Source organism: Poecilia latipinna, unplaced genomic scaffold, assembly GCF_001443285.1.
Source record: "Poecilia latipinna isolate Pla-1442-1.1 unplaced genomic scaffold, P_latipinna-1.0 Scaffold788, whole genome shotgun sequence".
In the NCBI taxonomy this organism is placed as follows: domain Eukaryota; kingdom Metazoa; phylum Chordata; class Actinopteri; order Cyprinodontiformes; family Poeciliidae; genus Poecilia; species Poecilia latipinna.
The window spans coordinates 62,850-81,129 of NW_015113404.1; the positions used below are offsets into that span (position 1 = coordinate 62,850).

Genomic DNA, 18,280 nt, shown 5'->3' on the forward strand with positions numbered 1-18,280 from the left:
AAAAAAAAAAAAAACCTTTTTTTTTTTTTAAAAAAAAAATTTTTTTTTTTTTTTTTTTTTTTTGGGGGGGGGGGGGGGGGATGGCTTCCTTCTGGTGCTGGGAAAAAAAAAATCTTTAACAGATTACTTCTATTTTTGCTTATTTGCAATCCACTTTAATATCAGACAAAAATAACATGAGTAAATATGAAATGGTGCTTTCAAATGATTTTATTTGTTAGAGAAGAAAATCAACTAAACAATGTGAAACTGAATTACTTTTTCTACCACTTTTGGCAGCAGCAATTGCTGCCAAAAGTGAGGAATTTTAACCAATCTTTTTTTTTGAAGACTGTTAAAACTTACACATTGGAACTTTTAAGAGCATCAACAATGTGTTAATAGTAACTCTGTAGGATTTTTATTGGACTCTTGGGTGGATTTACTGGATTAATGCTACTAATGCAATTCTTTCACTAATTACAGCAAGTTTGAAACTTCATTGTGACACGATCACGTTTCATCGTGTTTGACTGTCAGTAAGATGCTACTTTTTTTTTAAATGCTGTGTTCTCTTTGTACCGGACGTTATGGAATCTACATCATCCAAAAAATTCTTCAGCCCTCGGGTTCTTAGACAGTTTTGTCGGATAACTGCATTCTGCATTAATAAAGGTGTAGCGGTTAGTTTTTAACAACAGTAGTTTGGTCTGGAGAGATTTTTGTTCCTGCAGAAAAACAATTAGACCATCGCTTAAAAGCTGAATTGTGTACACAGTCTGATTGTATTTGTTTGAAAATAAATCTAATGTGATAATATAAAACACGGGGCTGCACAGCGGTGCAGATGATAATGCTGTTGCCCCCACAGCAAGAAGATCCTGGGGTCTTTTCAGCATGGAGTTTATATATTCTCCCTGTGCACACGAGGGAGGGTACTTTGGCTTCCTTCCCTTGTCCCAAGACAAGGATGGACCAGGCTGTTAATCTGTCTCTCCAGGTTGTCCTTAGGTTTCAGCGTGTCTGTGTGTGCACATGGTTGTTTTTGTCCTGTGCAATGCCCTCTGACCTGACAAAGGCATTCCCCACCTCTCACCCACTGACCACAGGCAGTGGCCACCAACAGACCCTGCAGAGATGTGTTGGTTAAGACAATGGATGGATTGACACGAAACACTGAAATGTGACTTCTATCTTCCTCTCTGTACTGCGCAGCCTCAAATCGCAATAACAAAATGAAATTCTGGCACTGCTTTCACTTGAAGCTGCTCGGCGTTGTTGAATCCAAAATAAATAAATAAATCAAGTTCCTCATAATGTAAGTGAATTTGAACAACAAAACAAAAAAAAACCAGTTTAACTTGCAGTAAAAAACAAACAAACAAAGCTATATCAGGATTATGATTGTAGTTCCACACTGAACCACTTCGAGACTTCATTTTTTTTTTTTTTTTTTTTTTTCTTGAAGCAGCACTATAATGGGGACTTCATCTCTTTGCTTTTGGGGCTGTTCTATAAAAAGGTGCCAGTGTCTGAGGTCCCAGTGGTACCTATTACGGCAGCCTAGTAGTCATTAATCACAGGCGAGTAAGCATTTCAACGCAGTGTCCGCCTAGAATTTCCAATAGTCATTCATTAACAGTTCCCACTGCCATCTCTTTTCTTAGCATCTGCCCCCTCCTTCTCAACACTCCCACCTGGACCCTACGGAGTTGGTCGTTTTCTTGCTGACATACCCGCTTTTCTTTTTGCCTGCGTTATGTATAAACTGTACAAGTAGGTGTACTGGGAGATGTCTCAAGACGACCTTTGCAGAACTTCTTCGTTTTTGTTTATTCCTTTAAATGACACGTTTACGCCGATGTGTTTCGTCGCCGTGAACGTCGCAGCTTTTTATAGCATTTATCTTTTATCAAAACTGCGCAGATATGCAGGAGATACTGTGTCTCGCAAAAGAGTGCATGCATGCCCCCTTTCACATTTTGTCATGTTACAACCACAAACTTATGAGTATTTTATTGTTTGTTTTATTTTCAAGAAAGTCCAACTCAAAATTGTTCAACTGTAAAGAACAAAAAAATATATATATAAGCCATTATAGTTCCTCTCTATTCTAACCACCCATAAAAACAAAATCAAATGCAAACCACCTCCGTCAAACACACACACACACACACACACACACACACAAGTATGAAAAAATCCTATGCTTGTAGATATTCAAATTTAGCTGGTAGAGCGACATACCACAAAAGATTAGGTGAGATCATTCCACATTCCCATTAATAAACTAATTGAAAAATACATAATTAAAGCATAAAGGTTTTGTCACTCTGAGTAACTGAGTGGTGCAAGGCCAAAAATCAAAAGGCATGAAGTTAACTGTATTCATTTTTCTCTCATACAGGAGTGGTAATTACGATTGGTACGACAAAGAGTAAAAATGACCATGATTCATGTTTTCCTTCACAGTAATATATCTGCATCAATTCAAATGTGATTAAAACTGAATAAGCAATGATTCTCACAAGTCTATTAAATCTGTGACGATTGTGTAAATGTATATGCTCACTTATGAGAGGAAGGTCAACTATGTACCAGAAGTGAGATAAGTCAGGGACAGAGTGGGAGAAAGGCCCTGGAGAGCTAGCAGGACGGATCTTGTCAACATGAGGTGCAGACACGGGATAAGCTGTCTCACCAAACTCACCAAACCAAAAAAAAAAAAAAACAACAGAATGTCCAGAGGGCTGATCCTAGCTGCCCCATGGGGGAATAAAAGAGAACGTAGTCAGAGCAGCTCCAAGCAGACATCGAGGCCGAAGACAATGTTGCCCTGTGTGTGAGATTCAACCCCAGAAATCCAAGGTGGTGTTCAAGGACTTTCAGTCAAAAGTGCAGATAAAGTCTGAGCTGCAGCTCCAATTCCATCCAAGAATATTTTCAAGCCCTTCATTTCCAGAATATCTGCTCTGACTGTGGCATGAAAAGCCTGGTCCATCCTCCAAAAGCCTGCACTTAGAGCTGGGGAAATATAAGTTTGGTTATCTGGACTTATTTTTCTTATTTGAATATTCTACGGAACTGATTGAAGTCTAACGCGTTCCAGTTAAAGAACCACACATTGATGTGTCACTGTAGTCTGAAGTCTTAGTAACAAAGTTCTCCTTTTAGTTATGCGTTTCTTTTTGTTTGGCCCATCCTATCACACGAAATTCTAATGACATGGTTTTGGTTTGTAGTTTTGACAAATGTGAAACAAGTTCAAAGACCGTGCCGACTTTTGTAACATACTGCAGCACAAAACGGCCAGGCTGTTACAAAAGCACCAGGAAGAAACGAACAAGCTTGTTTTTGACCAGTTAACTTCCTTATTTCAGAACAAGGACAAAGCAATGCTTCTTCCCATCCACTAAAACATTTGTGTTCATTTTGTGTGCTATTCCATCACATGTGGGAAAATAATCCATCAAATGCCATGAAATAGAGTGGCCAGTAGGGAAATTATACCCATTATTAATGGTCTCCTAGATCTCCCAAAGGGCTTTCCATTATAATTATCGACTTTTCCCCCCTTCTTGTCCCGAGCGTTGTTTTAAATCAGAGCAAGGTCAGCTTCTGGTCAAAGAAAAATAAATAAAAAGCAAATCTTGGAAAAAAAAAAAAAGAAGAAGAAGAAGAAGGATGTCCTGCTTCCTCAGATACCTCACCATCAGGAATGTTTGGTTACATCAAGCATATTGTAGCAACTATTTCCAATTACAATTGAGGTTCAAACTTTGTCTTCTGTTACTTAACATTTTTACAAATTAAGACTTCATTGAAATGATCTCATCTTGACCAGGGAAGCAGGGAAGCCTCAGAAGAGAAAACAAATTCATAAAACTCTTGCCAAAAAAAAAAAAAAAACTAAAATGAAAAAGAAGCTGGGCTGCAGCAAAACGTTAGGGACAAATAGCCAAGAGGCCAGCTGCTGTTGATTCAAAACAGAGGATTTTAAAATGGCACAAAAGAAGTTTGCGATCTTAATTCCACAAACTACTGAATTGTTCTGACTTTATTATACACTTTTATTTGGGACTCACACTCCCCTCAGGCATCAAAGGGACGGGAATCTGCTTCCCTCAAATTTAGTTTCAGGCCTGTTGACATCCCAGAGTTGTGCTTTAGGGTACCTCCTCCTCACACAGCAACAACAGGGGAGGAACACAAGGCATTAGGATGCTAGTCTAGTCTACCAGAGTCTTGAACTGTTGAACTAGCAGGTAACATCGCATTCACTGACTTCTTTGGTGCCTTCATCCTGGAACATTTCACATTGTTTAAGCTGCTTTTTTTTTTTAGGTCGAATTGTTAAACTTAACAGAGTGTACCCCACCTCTCCAATGACCGTCGCACCCCCAGTCTTGCCACATATTCTTAATTTATTTTTGGTCTTGTGGTGAACTCTGAGCAGCATTCTGACCTGCTGAATGTTTTTTTTTTTTTCATTCATTTTCTCACCCACCATTTCACCTTTTTTTTTTTTTAAACTATCAGTCACCTATAGAGCTGATTAGTAGATAAGCCTGGAAATCCCACCTCCTCAGACCACATCATGTTGTGTACAAAAGGACATAAACCCACAAACTTTGATTTATTTTTATTTTTTTTTGCTCTGCAGAGGTCTAAACAAGATGACTGGTAATATTTTGGTGTCTGCTCCCGAGATAAGTCTGAATCATTAAGTGGCAGAAAAGAGAGAATAAGACGCCGCAGCTTCAGGTGCTCGTGATCGAAAGGGGAAAATGGCACAGATAGCTGGAATCAACTAGCGTACAGTGACCTGAACATAAAGCCCTTGAACAAACGGCGACATTTCTTATGAAGCAGGCCTCCAGTGAATACAAATTCCACTGCATTTCTGTTGTGACAGAATCAATTTATCCCATTAAAACGGCCTCATTCCCAGTAAAGCTACACTTAACATTCACACATGCTCTCCCAAATTAACATTATTATCAAAATAGAAGGAGAAAAGAAAAACTCAAACTCTTTAAGATTGTTTGAACTTTCAAGCTTCTACATGGAGAGATCTAAAATAAATACCCTCGTGGGCACACGGAGAATGGCAGAGCCATTAGTCATATCATGTAAGAAAATGAATAGGCCAAAGTCTACCATAATGTACTGCATGAGTAATGCAGGGTCTTGGCTGCTGGTACGTTTCAGAACAGAAGCTAGCGGTGCTTGCCAATTCCACGATAAATATCAGATATTTTGGCAGCACACTTTAGAAAGTGAGCTTCGTGATGGAGAGGAAATTGCCATCGGCCTGCTGCATTGCTAGAGACGTAGCGGGAACAGCTGGTGGCCTTTTCCAAGATAATCCAGCTCTTGATATTTCTGGGATTTCTTGCTGGTGGTAAAAGTCTGTGCCATCCGTAGTTCTCCTCTCTTCAGTTTGGGCAGATAGCTTCATTTTATGCAGAAAGTTTACTTATTTAAAACGTGCATGCACACGACATTCCAACACATGTAAGAATAGGGTCAATGACTGCAGCATTTTTTGTGCCAAGTGCACAATGTATCTCAACCGATGTACCGTTACGGTGCATGATAACGGTGCCGCTGTTGTTTGAAACGTCACCCTGATGCGTCGTGTAGGCCTCTCCATCTGGGAGGAATCTGAAGCCTACTGACTGAAGTTGCACTAAGGAAAACGGACTGTTTAGTCAGGGGTAAAAAAAAAAAAATGTGAGAGGATGTATTCTGTCTTTCTCTTTTTAGTATTTTGAAGTGAATGTGTTTCCAGCCCCTTTGGAAGGCTCCCAAAGAAGTTTTGATGACTGAAGACATGATCTCTTTGTGTGTGTTATACAGGGAAAGCTTTTTTTATTATTATTATTTATTTTTTTACCCCCAACTGTTGTTTTTTTTTTTTTTTTTTTTTTTTTAGGAAAAAAGTGTCAAAAAAGTGTTTCAATCTCTGCTGCGAATTTGATAAAAGTACTAGTATGAAAGGTGCACGCACTTGTTTTGCGATCATTCGGGTCTGCGTGAGAATTTCACATCAGTTATGCTACTCAGGAAAAAAACAACTTCCATTTTTCTGCTTGGAAGTGTGAATGTGCAAAATGTCGGCAACGCTCAACACAAGCAGATGGATTCCTCAGCTGAATACTGCTGTTATTAAATTATATCAGCTCAGTGAGTTGCGAGGTGCGTGGCCTAATTACAATTCTTTTGAAAAATATTGCCGTTGTTCTCAGCTCATGCAAAATGGAAGATGGTGTTGGGAATAAATTTGTTCCCCGAACTCTAAAGGCATTGGAATACAAAAAGCATGTCAGCAAAACTTTGAAACTTCGGAATCCGTGGGACTCCAGTGCACGTATAGAGTCAATTGTCTAATGAAGCTAACACCTCTGATTTGAAATGCAATCACCGCTGATTCTGTCTTATGTTAAACGTGACTGTTTCATATATTTCCCAGAGAGGTTGCTCTTAAAAAGCAGGTTGTTTTACACCTTCAACAAGCAGAACAAGTCCCTTTGAATCTATCCTTAAAACCTTCCTTTTTGATTAAGTTTATAGGTCTGGTGGCTAAAGTTATTCTTGCACATGCATCTTTCCTGTTTGGGTCACTGATTGAGCTGTTGCTGCCATTTTTGTTTTAAGTCCTTTTCTTTCTTTCACAAGTACACGTGGCTCAGGGATGCAGTGTTTAGCTGTTTTTCATACAATGACCCACTGACACAACAATTTTTGTCATTTATTTGACAGGTATTCTGGGTAAAGTGCTTTAATGTTTAATGTCTTGTGCTTCTTAGAAAAGTTTTTATCAACTGGGATTGAAAGATTTCCCAAACTTGACTACATTGTATCGTAGTTCAGATTTAATCAGATTTGAATCAGACTATAAAATTGCATCTAAGTGAACTGGATTTATTTATTTTAATCAATTAATTTGTGTATCTTTTGATATGACTTTAACCCGTTTGTCTTGTGAGATTATATTTGTCGTTCTGTATCAAGTAACTGAACTGAAACGGAATGAACGCTAGCTACATCTCTGTGTGTTGCTAATGCTCTTGACCCTCACGCTCCACAAGCTGAGAACCTCATCAGATATGGTCTCTATCCCTGATGGTTTTCTACATCTGCACCGAGGAAGTGTGCAACAATTTGTACGTCCTCTATCTTTGCACGAAAAGCTCCAAAACCCCGTTTTCTCGGTAAAGATAAGGCCGGGATAATATGTTTCTCTTGTCAGTTCCTGGAATTACCTGATTTTCTCTTGCTCTTTCTTTCCTCCCCAACTGTAGTTTTGGATTTTCTGGATGGAATTTGGTATCTCTGACTGTAATTAATAGCCAGTGGTGAGATGTCCTTTATCAACCTGGCTGGCTCTTATCTGGATGTTTGGCATGATGATGCCGTAAGACTACTTTCATGTAGACAACAGACCACAGATTATAAACTACAAGGTCTCAAAGACATTAAAAGAGGGAAATAATTACAACAGCTTTCATAAACACGTGACGTTTAGGAGAAGAATAGAAATATATATGTCTCACTGTAGGGAGATTCAAGTGTAACAGCAGCATTGGGGTATGCATCTTCACACAAAGACCAAAACGTCTTTTAAACACATAATAATAATAATAATAATAATAATAATAATAATAATAATAATAATAATAATCTATAGAATATGAAAAAGATTATAGCACAAATTCTGTGCTGTTATCAGAGCTACAATAGGATAATAGCGTAGGATAACTTTTAAATATAAATTACATAATGTGCATGTGCATCCGTGCATTATGTATGATTCTCAAATAACCCGAATATTAAGCTACCAGACTGAGTGGTGGAGATGAGCATGTGTTTTATGGTCTTGTGATCACATTTCAACGACTGAAGCATGAAATCAAATTGGGTTGTAAATAAGAGCAGACCCAGGTGGATTCACTTAGTTTGGAAGTAACACTTCTGGCCAGCACAAGTGATCCGTGCAGAAGGACGCTCGTTTTTAAACCACAAGATTTTCACCAGGAATGTAGATTTTCCCTCAAATGGGAAATGTTTTATGCAACATAATAATTTGTCTTTTATTAAATGAAAGTTATTTAGCTTTCATTTAATTTCAAACATGACCACACATATTCAGTGACTTTCTCTCAAAACTAGGTATAGGCAGCAGTTCCTTTTATTTTGCAAAATAAAGCAAGCGTATTGGAAGAAAGAGTGACTTACACCCTGCTCTTGATGTAGAAAATGCACACACACACACACACACACACACACACACACACACACACACACACACACACACACACACACACAAAAGTCTATACACTTCCTGGAAAAAAAACTTACAGTAATTTATTACAAAATCTACATTCACAAAATCACATTGCTGTTGGAATTTAATGATCTAATTAAAGGGTCAATAATTCTCTTAATGGTCACAACCGCTATGTATATGTTGATGAATAATTAAATGAAGAAATAATACAAACGTGAGTTGATTTTTCCTGGGAAGGAATGCTCAGATTACCATTATGTGATCCAATCTTTAACTTAATCAAATGTCACTCTCTCTTTGAAATGTAAGGTCAAGATTTCTACACATAATTTGAAGTCTGAATAACCCAACTGAAAGTGTGATGGAAATTTTGAAGGAATGTAGAGATATGAACTCAAATAGTAGAAAGCCTTTGAGATCCAGTAGGTTCCGATGCCAAAAACCAGCCTCAGATTATGCATGGCTGTTTACTTTCTCTGTACCATCCTGGGTTTCTGCTCATGTAAGTTGTAGGCCTTCTCTTCTTCTTCTTCTGGAGTGTCAGTCTTGGCTTCAAAAGCTACTCTGTCTGCCCAGGGAGGTCACTCTGAGGCTTGGGGGGTGTTTTTTCTTTGATACTGTGTCTGGACGTCTTGACGGTTCGTCTCTTTAAATAGCAATCTTGCACAATAGGTTTTGGCTTCTGCACTGAGGCAAAAAAGAAAAAGAAAAGAAAAGGCTTTGTGAAAGATTTGGCAGGACAAAAAGTTAAGGTGACAGTTCAAGCACATAGTGGAAAGGTGATAGAAAACAATTTATAACTGCGATAACCAAATATTGCATTACGTTCGTGCTGTGAAATGCACTTATCCTTGACTTTATTAAGTAAGTCATGGCAGTAAGATTAAAGCATCATACGCAATTATTGTCTGTCAGTTGGTATTAAGGTCAGCTTTACCAAAAAAAGTTGCCACAGTTGTTTGTGAGGAAAGGGGAAAGGAATTATCCGGGAGGTAGAGTGAAGTTTTCTATTAGCCACAGCGGCCATATTGGATTTTGACATCTGGGTGAGTTAGGAACGTCCTACTTTCGCCACTCAGAATATCCAACTTCAGTGGACTTCTCTTTAAATTTTCAACCTTTGAGAACTCATATTTACACTGCATCTACAAAACAATTAATCAGGGCAAATTATGATTATTTTTTTTTATTTTATGACATAATAAAACCTACAGATGGAAACCCCTGTCATTCCGAAATGTCTTTCAGTATGACATGTCAGATTGCTTCCAGTGTGTTTTCCTTCGATGTTGTCAATGTGACTCAGTGCCTCACGCTTCACTTTCTGAAGCTTGTTTCTCCACCGCTCTCACCTCTTCAATTGTCTCTTCTTTTTAATGAACTCTTCTCCATCTCATTTTTCTCGTGTTTAGTTGTAATTTTATATATACATTTTTTTTCCCCCCCATTTTTCTCTGTATAAATTTTAATGTCCTGCGTAGAGTGTTTTCTTTTCTGAATTATATTTTTTGTCAATAAATCTGGAAAATAAAATGCATCTCCAAGATAAGCCAAGATATTGTTTCCTGACAAACAGAATGCTCTGCAACACAATTCCTCTCTTTTTTTCTTTTTTTTTAACTTTACCCAGTGCAGTTCAAGTTGATTTTAAGTTTGCCAAGTCTTTGCAAACTATTGCATCAATGAAGTTCCAATTATTTTATGATGCATTATTTACAGATAAACGTGCAGTTACTGTATGCAAAAAACACAGAATAAAAAAAAAAAGACATCTTTAACAACAGTTAAACCTCAGGTAACAATTAGCACGCATTGTTGCCGTCGCATTAGAGAAACACACCCTGGAATCTGTCAGAGCGGCTTTCTAATGACTGCTCTCCCTGCCGCGTTTGATGAGTAACTTGTCACTCCGCCATCAGCTGCACAGTCTCAGTTGAAAACGTCACGATGCAGAAAACAGACAGGGAAGTCAAACTGCTTTTTCTTCCCGAGCCACGGATCCATTTCCTTGAAAATCTCCCAAGGTTTGGTACAGTAGCAAACTTCGCCAAAGTTCTGCGCCAAATGAGGGGGCACTAGGAGGCAGAAGAGTCGTTGCATCAGGGACCAATTTACATCATGACACCAAGAAGATGGAGCCTCGAAGGCGTTACATCTGGAGGTGACTCGCACGGGAACAGTCCAAAATTGTGTGCACATATATTTGGATATTATCGAGTTCATTCTGAAAGCTTGGAAATCTTAGCAACATGCATGTCACCTGGACCAAAAACAGCTGCAACGGTGTGAACTATTTATTAAGATAAGAACGTTATTGAAAACAAACCCGGTGATGAAATGGAGTGATTTGCAAAAAAAAAAAAATGACATCCCTTAAAACAATTGGACTTAGATCTAGACTTTGACTATGCCGTTTTTATAGACAATAAATAAATAAATATTTTGATCCAAATCATTCCATTTTAACTCCTGTTGCTGGAAGGTGAACATCCACTTAAGCAGGACTATATAGGCATTTGGGTGTCCTATGAACAAATGCATCGTGGTGCTCCCCCAACCTCCATCGTTCCCGAGGAAGATTTATTAGGAGGAGCTTATTGAAACCAAAAATCCTCAAAGTCTGCAGAATGTCTTCACATCAAGTTACATAAGCAGTTCATATATGAAGCGAGACAAATGTAAAAAGCTGGCATTTCTCATGTGTTTGTTGAGTTTGTATTTGTCATTTGTTCAAAGCGGAGGGGGAGGGGCTAAGAAAAGTATCGTCTTTGTTAGATGCAGTTCTTAATATTCTTATCACCTCTATTATTCATAAACCTTTTAGTGAAAGCTACTTGTTTTTCTTACCCTTTTTATGTCACCCCCTGGGCTGCTGACACTCATAGCATTTGCCCACTGCTATGCCATGGAATAAACCCGGGGCTAAATACAAAAGCAAGCCTCACTTAGATTTTATTTATATACAGTATATGTATTTAAATTTTTTTATATATATAATTTTCAATAAACTTCAGAATTTTGCTTGCCTCACACAAATAACACTAATAAATTGCAGTAAAGTTTGTGAAAAAAAAATATTTTTTTAATACTTTGGCAAATCGCTGTATCTTGCACTAACTCCACTTAAATTAAATTGTGATTTTTCTATTGTAAAAAAAATCTTATTTGCATGCCACTGGTTCGCCCTGTCGTTACGGAATAAGTCCGCATAATTAAGGTGCGCTCAAATAAAAAAGAAAACGCTGATACAATGATACCTCTTTTCAGCAAATCAAGCCTCGTTTTGAGCCTCCAACACTTTGTTCTTGATTCAACAGCCGATTTAACATTCGACCCAGTTTCTGCGAGGCTCTCTACTGGGACGCAACCCAGAAGTGTCATACAGAAGAACCAGAATAATAAGGCCCTCCACTCTAGAAATAAAGCCAACAACATCATGTTTATGCTTCTGAGATTAATTCACAAGGACGTTACATTTATCATTTTTTGGTTAGAGCCGTTTTTTTTTTTTTTAAGAAGCATACACAAATCAGCTTTCATATGTGCAGTCAATGAGAAGGAGAAATAAAAAATGGCCAGCACAGTTTGATGCAGTACACACACACATCTCCTTCTCAAGGCCAGCTAAGCACATCCTGCCCCTTGGATGTTAGCTTGGTATGGAAATGACAGCCAACAATTTCATGCGACCCTTAGGACTGTAATTAGTATTATAATATAATGTAATTAGTCTTCGCATGCAGTGTAATGGCACAAGGCTTGGAATATCAATAGTTAATGTGCAAACTGGATCACAAACAACCTGATTAAATATTCTAACTTACTTTCAAAGAGCAAGCAGCAGTCTGCCTGCAGGTCTCACAGGGAATTCAGTGTTTTTACTCAACTTAGTGGAGTACATATTGTCTCGGAGGTGAACTACGACGAGCAGAAGCACCACTGGTGTAATTATCGGAGTTGCGATACTGACCCTGGGGTCTTCAGTGTGTGTTTAACTTGTAAGGGACCAGGAAAACTGAATGCAGAGGAGACACATTCATATTCTGGTGGAAAAGCCCAAGCAACGTGCGTAAGTTTCGGCTGAACTCACAGTGCCAGGAGAATGTTTTCAGACGGGTCCCTTAGCAATAATTTTTCCTAATTTTGCTTTTTCGCTCAATTTTACCAGATGCGGAAATATGCGTGGCGTGTTCTGCCCTATACTAGCGTTTCTTTTTACGAAGCTCCACTGTGTTGAGATACTTTTGATATTCACACAAAAGGTGCATGGTTGTGATGTCATCCCTCGTTTATTTTAGGTCTTGCTTCTGAGACGTGGTCAGATTTTTACGTTTTTCTTTTATTGATAATTCTGCATGTTTTCTGTGGACGGGAATTTTTTGCGCTTTGGCTTTCGGATCCTCCAGCAACTGCCTGTGACCCTTGTAAAGTCACCGCTTACCGCACTCCATCCTCATGTACATTCTGGACATGTTTGCAGATTAAACTGTTTTAGTATATTGTTTACTGGGGTTCAATCTCGCCAAATTATCACCACAGATTCTCGATAGGCGAGTTCATTATTGGTTGTTGCAACCAGCAAGTTTAAACGACATTCAGAGCAAAAAAAGAAAGCCTAAGTTGTTTGAGAAACCAAGCCAGTTCTGATGTTCATTGTGACTTTTTTATTTTTATTTTAAATTACTTTTATTAATCTTTTTTATGGATGGTCGAGCATTAAAGGTTTTTCTTTTTTCCTTGTGGTCAAGATTAAAGAAGGAAACTCTTTGATATAGAGTTAAAGAAAAGCAATCAAACTAAAAAGAAACCCTAGACTAAAGCAATCAGTACAAATTAAGCGGTATGTTTGAGGCTTCATGCATGACTCCAAACAAACTTCTGTGTTATCTAGGGCAACTCGCTGAAAAATCACACCCCCTTAGTGGTTGTTTTGCGTATCTTTGAGAGAGCGTTTGTGCTCTCCAATCATGTTCCTTCCATCCACTCTCCTAAGTGTTACAGCCGTAATTAGCCTAGATTAACGAGGAGGCCACTTGAAAATAAAACATGTGAATAATAAAGGTGTTGTTATACAAACACTGTTTCATCTTCTATTTCAAGCGTACATGCTGTAGAGTAATAAAGCATCTTATCATATTAATTAAGGTCACAGTGGTTGCTTGCGTTTGTGAACATCGGTGCGCGTGGGGGCGGAGGGGGGCCGAAGGGGGGAATACTTTATTCTGCTTTGTTTTCTCACACAAGAAGCTCAAAGGCGAAACATCAGAAGTATATGAAGCATCAGTCAACTAAATCTACCTCACACTCACTTCGTTTAAGGTGCATTTGCTCCCATATCTGACCATGAGGCGTTGCTCCTTTATTTCTCTTTGACTGGCAGTCAGAATGAATTAAGAGTTCACTCATTTCTCCCTATCTCAGCACTTTCACATAATTAAACCCTTGGGACAGCCCATGGGAGATTTCAAGTCTACAGAGGGACTGCAATGGTTAAAGAGAGTAAATGTGTGCAGGTCTGAAATAATCGCACTGCAAATGTTGACCTATCCTCACCTAGGAAGCTCCTTTTTAAACATTATGCATGTAAAATCCACACATTTAATGCACACAGTCGTGTGTAAATGGAATGCATACCTATTACATTTTTTTAATTGATCAATAATAAATAAAACTAATTAGAGTTATAAGAATGATCTCAGAAGTTGTTCTATTGAGCTATTTAAATTTTCTCTTTGTACTGTTTTGTTTAATGTACCTCATAAACATCTCTAAACACATAAATAAATGAACATTTTAAGTGTTTTCTTTTGGCTTATGTAGAACATTGCCAGCGCTGCGGCTAGCATGAAGAGTTAGACAAAGTAGGATGAATGAGTCACCTTAAAAGTTTCATGCAGAAAATGTTATTGACTCGTTTACTGTCTCTCAGTTGGTCAGTAAATGGGAAATTACAACTGAAAATCAACAGCTTTACTATTTAAGAGGGATTTCCCTGATGGATAAAGGAGGGAAGAGGTCTAGCAAAGGTCATCAGAGTAAAGGGATCCGTATACTGGGCACCCACTCTAAAGCCACACGGCACATGGTCCAGAAAATGCTGTACTAGCTTCTTTTCTGCACCAGTAAGTGGCAATAACATTAGCATTAACTGAGGAACTCTAAAGAAAATCTTAAGAATGGCTAAATATCTGAAGCATTCAATAAGACATAAATGACCTTTCACATTTCTAAAAAAAAAAAAAAAACAACAAAAAAATCATAAAGCTACCCCGTAAACGCTCAATTGCCGTTGCATTGTAATTAATGGATGAAACCAAGAACAAGCAAAACAAAGGACATGAAACACTTCTGCTTTTTTGCAGGTGAAAACATAACCATCAGTGCCCTCTGAGTGGCTTACATCTGAGTCTGAGGCTTTAGGTCCTAACCTGAAAAGGATGGATTGCGTCTTCAAAATGAAGGACAGTCTTTGCGTTAAACTGGAGAGTTGAAATACCTTGCAGACTTTTTCATAACTGATGGAGTAGGAGACGGATTGAAATATTGCGGCCTCGTCTGCAGTAATGCTGGTGCTTCCTGTGCCAATGTACAAAAGGTAAATGACCTGTACTTGTTCAGGGCTTTGTCTCGTCCAGAGGACTCCAAAGTGCTTTCCACTACCTTCAATCATTGGCCCTTTCCACATTGGAGCCACAGCTGCCCTGGGGCAAAAAACAACGACTGGGACAAATGGAGTGGGGCTTCAAACCAGCAACCCACCAGTTACAGGATGAACTCCTAAAACTGTTGACGGCTGTTCAGGAGGATTGTCCTGTATCCAGTGGTTTGCCAGTTTGAACTCCCACCCTAATCAGTTTTGCCCTATTGGAACAGGTACTTACTTATAAAGATCAGATATTTGAGCTTGCCATCTTCTTAAACTAGTCTGCCCATTCTTCTCTGTCCTCTGACGTTGACAAGGCATTTCCTTGCTACCTAACGGATATTTTCTTTATTTTTTTTTTTTTAACCATATTCTCAGTTTTGAAACTATTCTCTGCAACTCAAAAAAATGGTTAAAATCCCAGTACATCAGCAGCTTCTGTAATACTCAGATAAGCCCATCTGGCACCAACAAACATGCTACATTCAGCGTCTCTTAAATCCCCTTGTCTTTTCCCATTGTGACACTTTTTAACTTTAGCTAGCTAGTTTTTTTCAGCACATGTTGATTCCTAAACGTGGCAAGTATAAATTAGAGGGATCACTAGTGGCGGAATGTGGGCTTTAAAAAAAAAAAAACTGCTGCTCTGCGCCATGCTAAATTTAGCACAGCAGGATCAAAGGTAAATTTCGCATTAAACAGTTATGCTGATCTGTGATTTCGGAGCAACAAACAGAAAGCACTCTGAGACCAGTGAGAAGTGGAGGAGGGGAGTGGGGGGGAAAGTGAAACAAACTTTCCATCAGAATCCAGGCCAATGCTTTACCCCTTTGCCAACTGCTGTGCCAGTGCAGCTCTATGATTAGGTCTTTGTTTGAACCAAGACGAAGCCCACACACAAACACTTCACTCTTAATTGGGATGTCTCAGGGATGAGAGCGAGTAGGAAGACGATGGGGGAGGGCAGTGAAGTCTGATCTCCATCATATGAGATGAATATCTTCAAGCCCTTGTTTTTATGCTGGATATCAAGTTCAGTTTGGCTCTTATCTTGTGACTTCGTCCAGCATGTGATACTTTCCAGAGTGGTGTGTCCTGGGAGAATAAGTAGATCCTCTCGAGGAGCTGCTGACGGCTGACTAGCAGGGATTAACAAAGGCGCTCTGTGTGTCTGGCTGCACAGGTTCTAGTCACCTTGGCAATTCACCACCAGGCTTGTTTGATCTTTCAGTCCTGGGAATAGTTATATTTCCCAGTGGGGGGGCTTGGTGAGCCGATAGGGATAGAAGAATTCAAGAGGCTAAGAATGTATTTGTGATGGGCTATATGACTGGTGTTAAGTTTGATGTGAACTGTGGAATGACTTTGAAATGCTAAATTCTTGTCATCCCTGTACCAGTTCTGTCATGATCCGTGTTTCTGTGCATTTTTCTGTGTTCAGTTTCCTTCCTGTGAGTCTCTGTCTCTGTGTCTTGATTGCCCCGTTGTGTCTCATTTCTTGATTACCCTCCCTGTGTATTTAAGTCCACCTGTTGTCTTTGTTTCTTGTCGGATCGTAGTCTACGTCTTACGTCTAGCTCTCCAGTCGCACTGTTTAAAGTCCTGGTTAGCCTTAGCTCCTGTATTCAGTCTTCTTGTTAGTTGCTACCAGTTATGAGCTGTGTGCTATTGTTGCTGCCTGACTGGACTGTTTTTGGGCTGCACTCATCATTAAATTCATCCCCATCATCCTCACCACCTCTCAACCACCTCACATGACAAGTTCTTTATGGGTCTCATCTTAGAAAATGTGAATACACTGTCGAATAATAAAGTATTATAAGTCACATGGACTAAATCTCATTTCCTTTTTGAAGTCGCACATAGTTGCAGTTAAAATTTTCTCCAAATAAGAAATTCCTTCAAAAAAGTGAATCTGTCATCAGATGTCACCAATTTCTTGCATGAAAGTGGCTGTTGCATGTTACCCGAATTGGATATATACTTTGGGTGTGGCTCTCTCCTCAAAATCATGTAGGTGCCAGGCATTCTGCAACTACATTTTTGATTCACAGCTGAAGTGCAGATCTAGTGTTTACTCCCATTTATGGTATGGGAGTGAGGCACCAGTTGTTGCGGTGAAACTAATCTTCCATAATGTCATTCAGAGAGTTATTTTGAGTCATTTTCCCCATGACAAGTCTTTGAGGGGTAAACTCAAGTAAAACTTTAGGCCTCAAATTATTGAAATGAACTTTTTTTTTTCTTCCAACAAACACATGGCTTCTAGCCAATACCTAACCTTACTGCACTGCAGTGAGGTTAGAATTTTAATCATGTATGGCCTTATTAAACTTACAAACATTTCAAAATTAAAACTAGCTTGATGGAAATTTTAAGTATGCATTTGAGTTTAAAACGATAACAAAGACTAGCACCTGGCAAGGCAGAATTTCCGAATGAATCAAGCAAAGTGCTTCCAAGTTGCATATTAAATTTAAACATAATGAGCAACTTATAGTGCAGAGAGTGAATGAGAGAGAATACCTAGTTATTAAATGAACAGGCTGGGAAAGGGAGCTTTAGTTTTGAAAAGCATGAAGTGTCTTTAACAACGCAGTAACGATGCTAGGAGAAAGTTAATGTGGTCAGTGGACATCCTCAGCTAATAAATGAAGCTAATCTTTTCATGGTAAAAGATTTTACCACTGGTATAGCATAACCAGATCAAATGATTGGTTTATTACCATGCAGGCCTCTGGGGAATTTCAAGAGGAGGCAACGTGATGCCTTGATGCCTCCTCAGCATGCTTGATGCGTCTTTGAGCAAGTTCGCTCTAACGAAGTAGAGGCAAGACCGTAATCCCTAATCAGACAAAAATAACTGAATGATCTCCATATGTCAGACTACATAATTAGATTATAGAAACATGCTGTGAATTGCTGCTGGTTAAAATGGTTACCAAACACCAGGAAAAAAGATGAGCCAGATCTAGTCAGTCATGGAACTGTCAGTTCTCCTCCAGTTCTCAAAAGCCTTACTATGGTTTGTTTCTTCTGGTGCAGCCAAAATTTTTGAAATAATTTGTTTCCTTGGGCCCTGGAAACAAACTTTATCAGCACCCCACTCAGATTCCTTCGATGTCCCACCTCCTCTTGATTAAGGGTAGCCGCAGACAAAAAATAAATAAAAAAATACACACCAAACACTGTTATCTGACAGGGATCAGGGGAGAAAAATAACCCTTGCAGTTAATGTTCCTCTCCTCCCGTTTTCCTGATGTCTTCCTCAGCCTGCAGTGGGAGAGGACAAGCGTCTGGAGAGGACATAAGTGTGGTGATGAGGACATATTTGTCAAGATGGTGGATGATAAACAGAACACTCC

At 38.9% G+C, this 18,280-nt stretch overlaps 1 long non-coding RNA gene across 1 annotated transcript; it reads right to left on the reverse strand.

The window, feature by feature from the left end:
* Positions 1-317: 317 nt before the first annotated feature.
* LOC106956097 (uncharacterized) lies at positions 318-7,511 on the reverse strand. The gene is made up of 2 exons (XR_001426720.1): positions 7,248-7,511; positions 318-1,108 (listed from the first exon to the last, which is right to left on the reverse strand). It is a non-coding gene; the product is annotated as an uncharacterized LOC106956097 (long non-coding RNA).
* Positions 7,512-18,280: the final 10,769 nt, after the last annotated feature.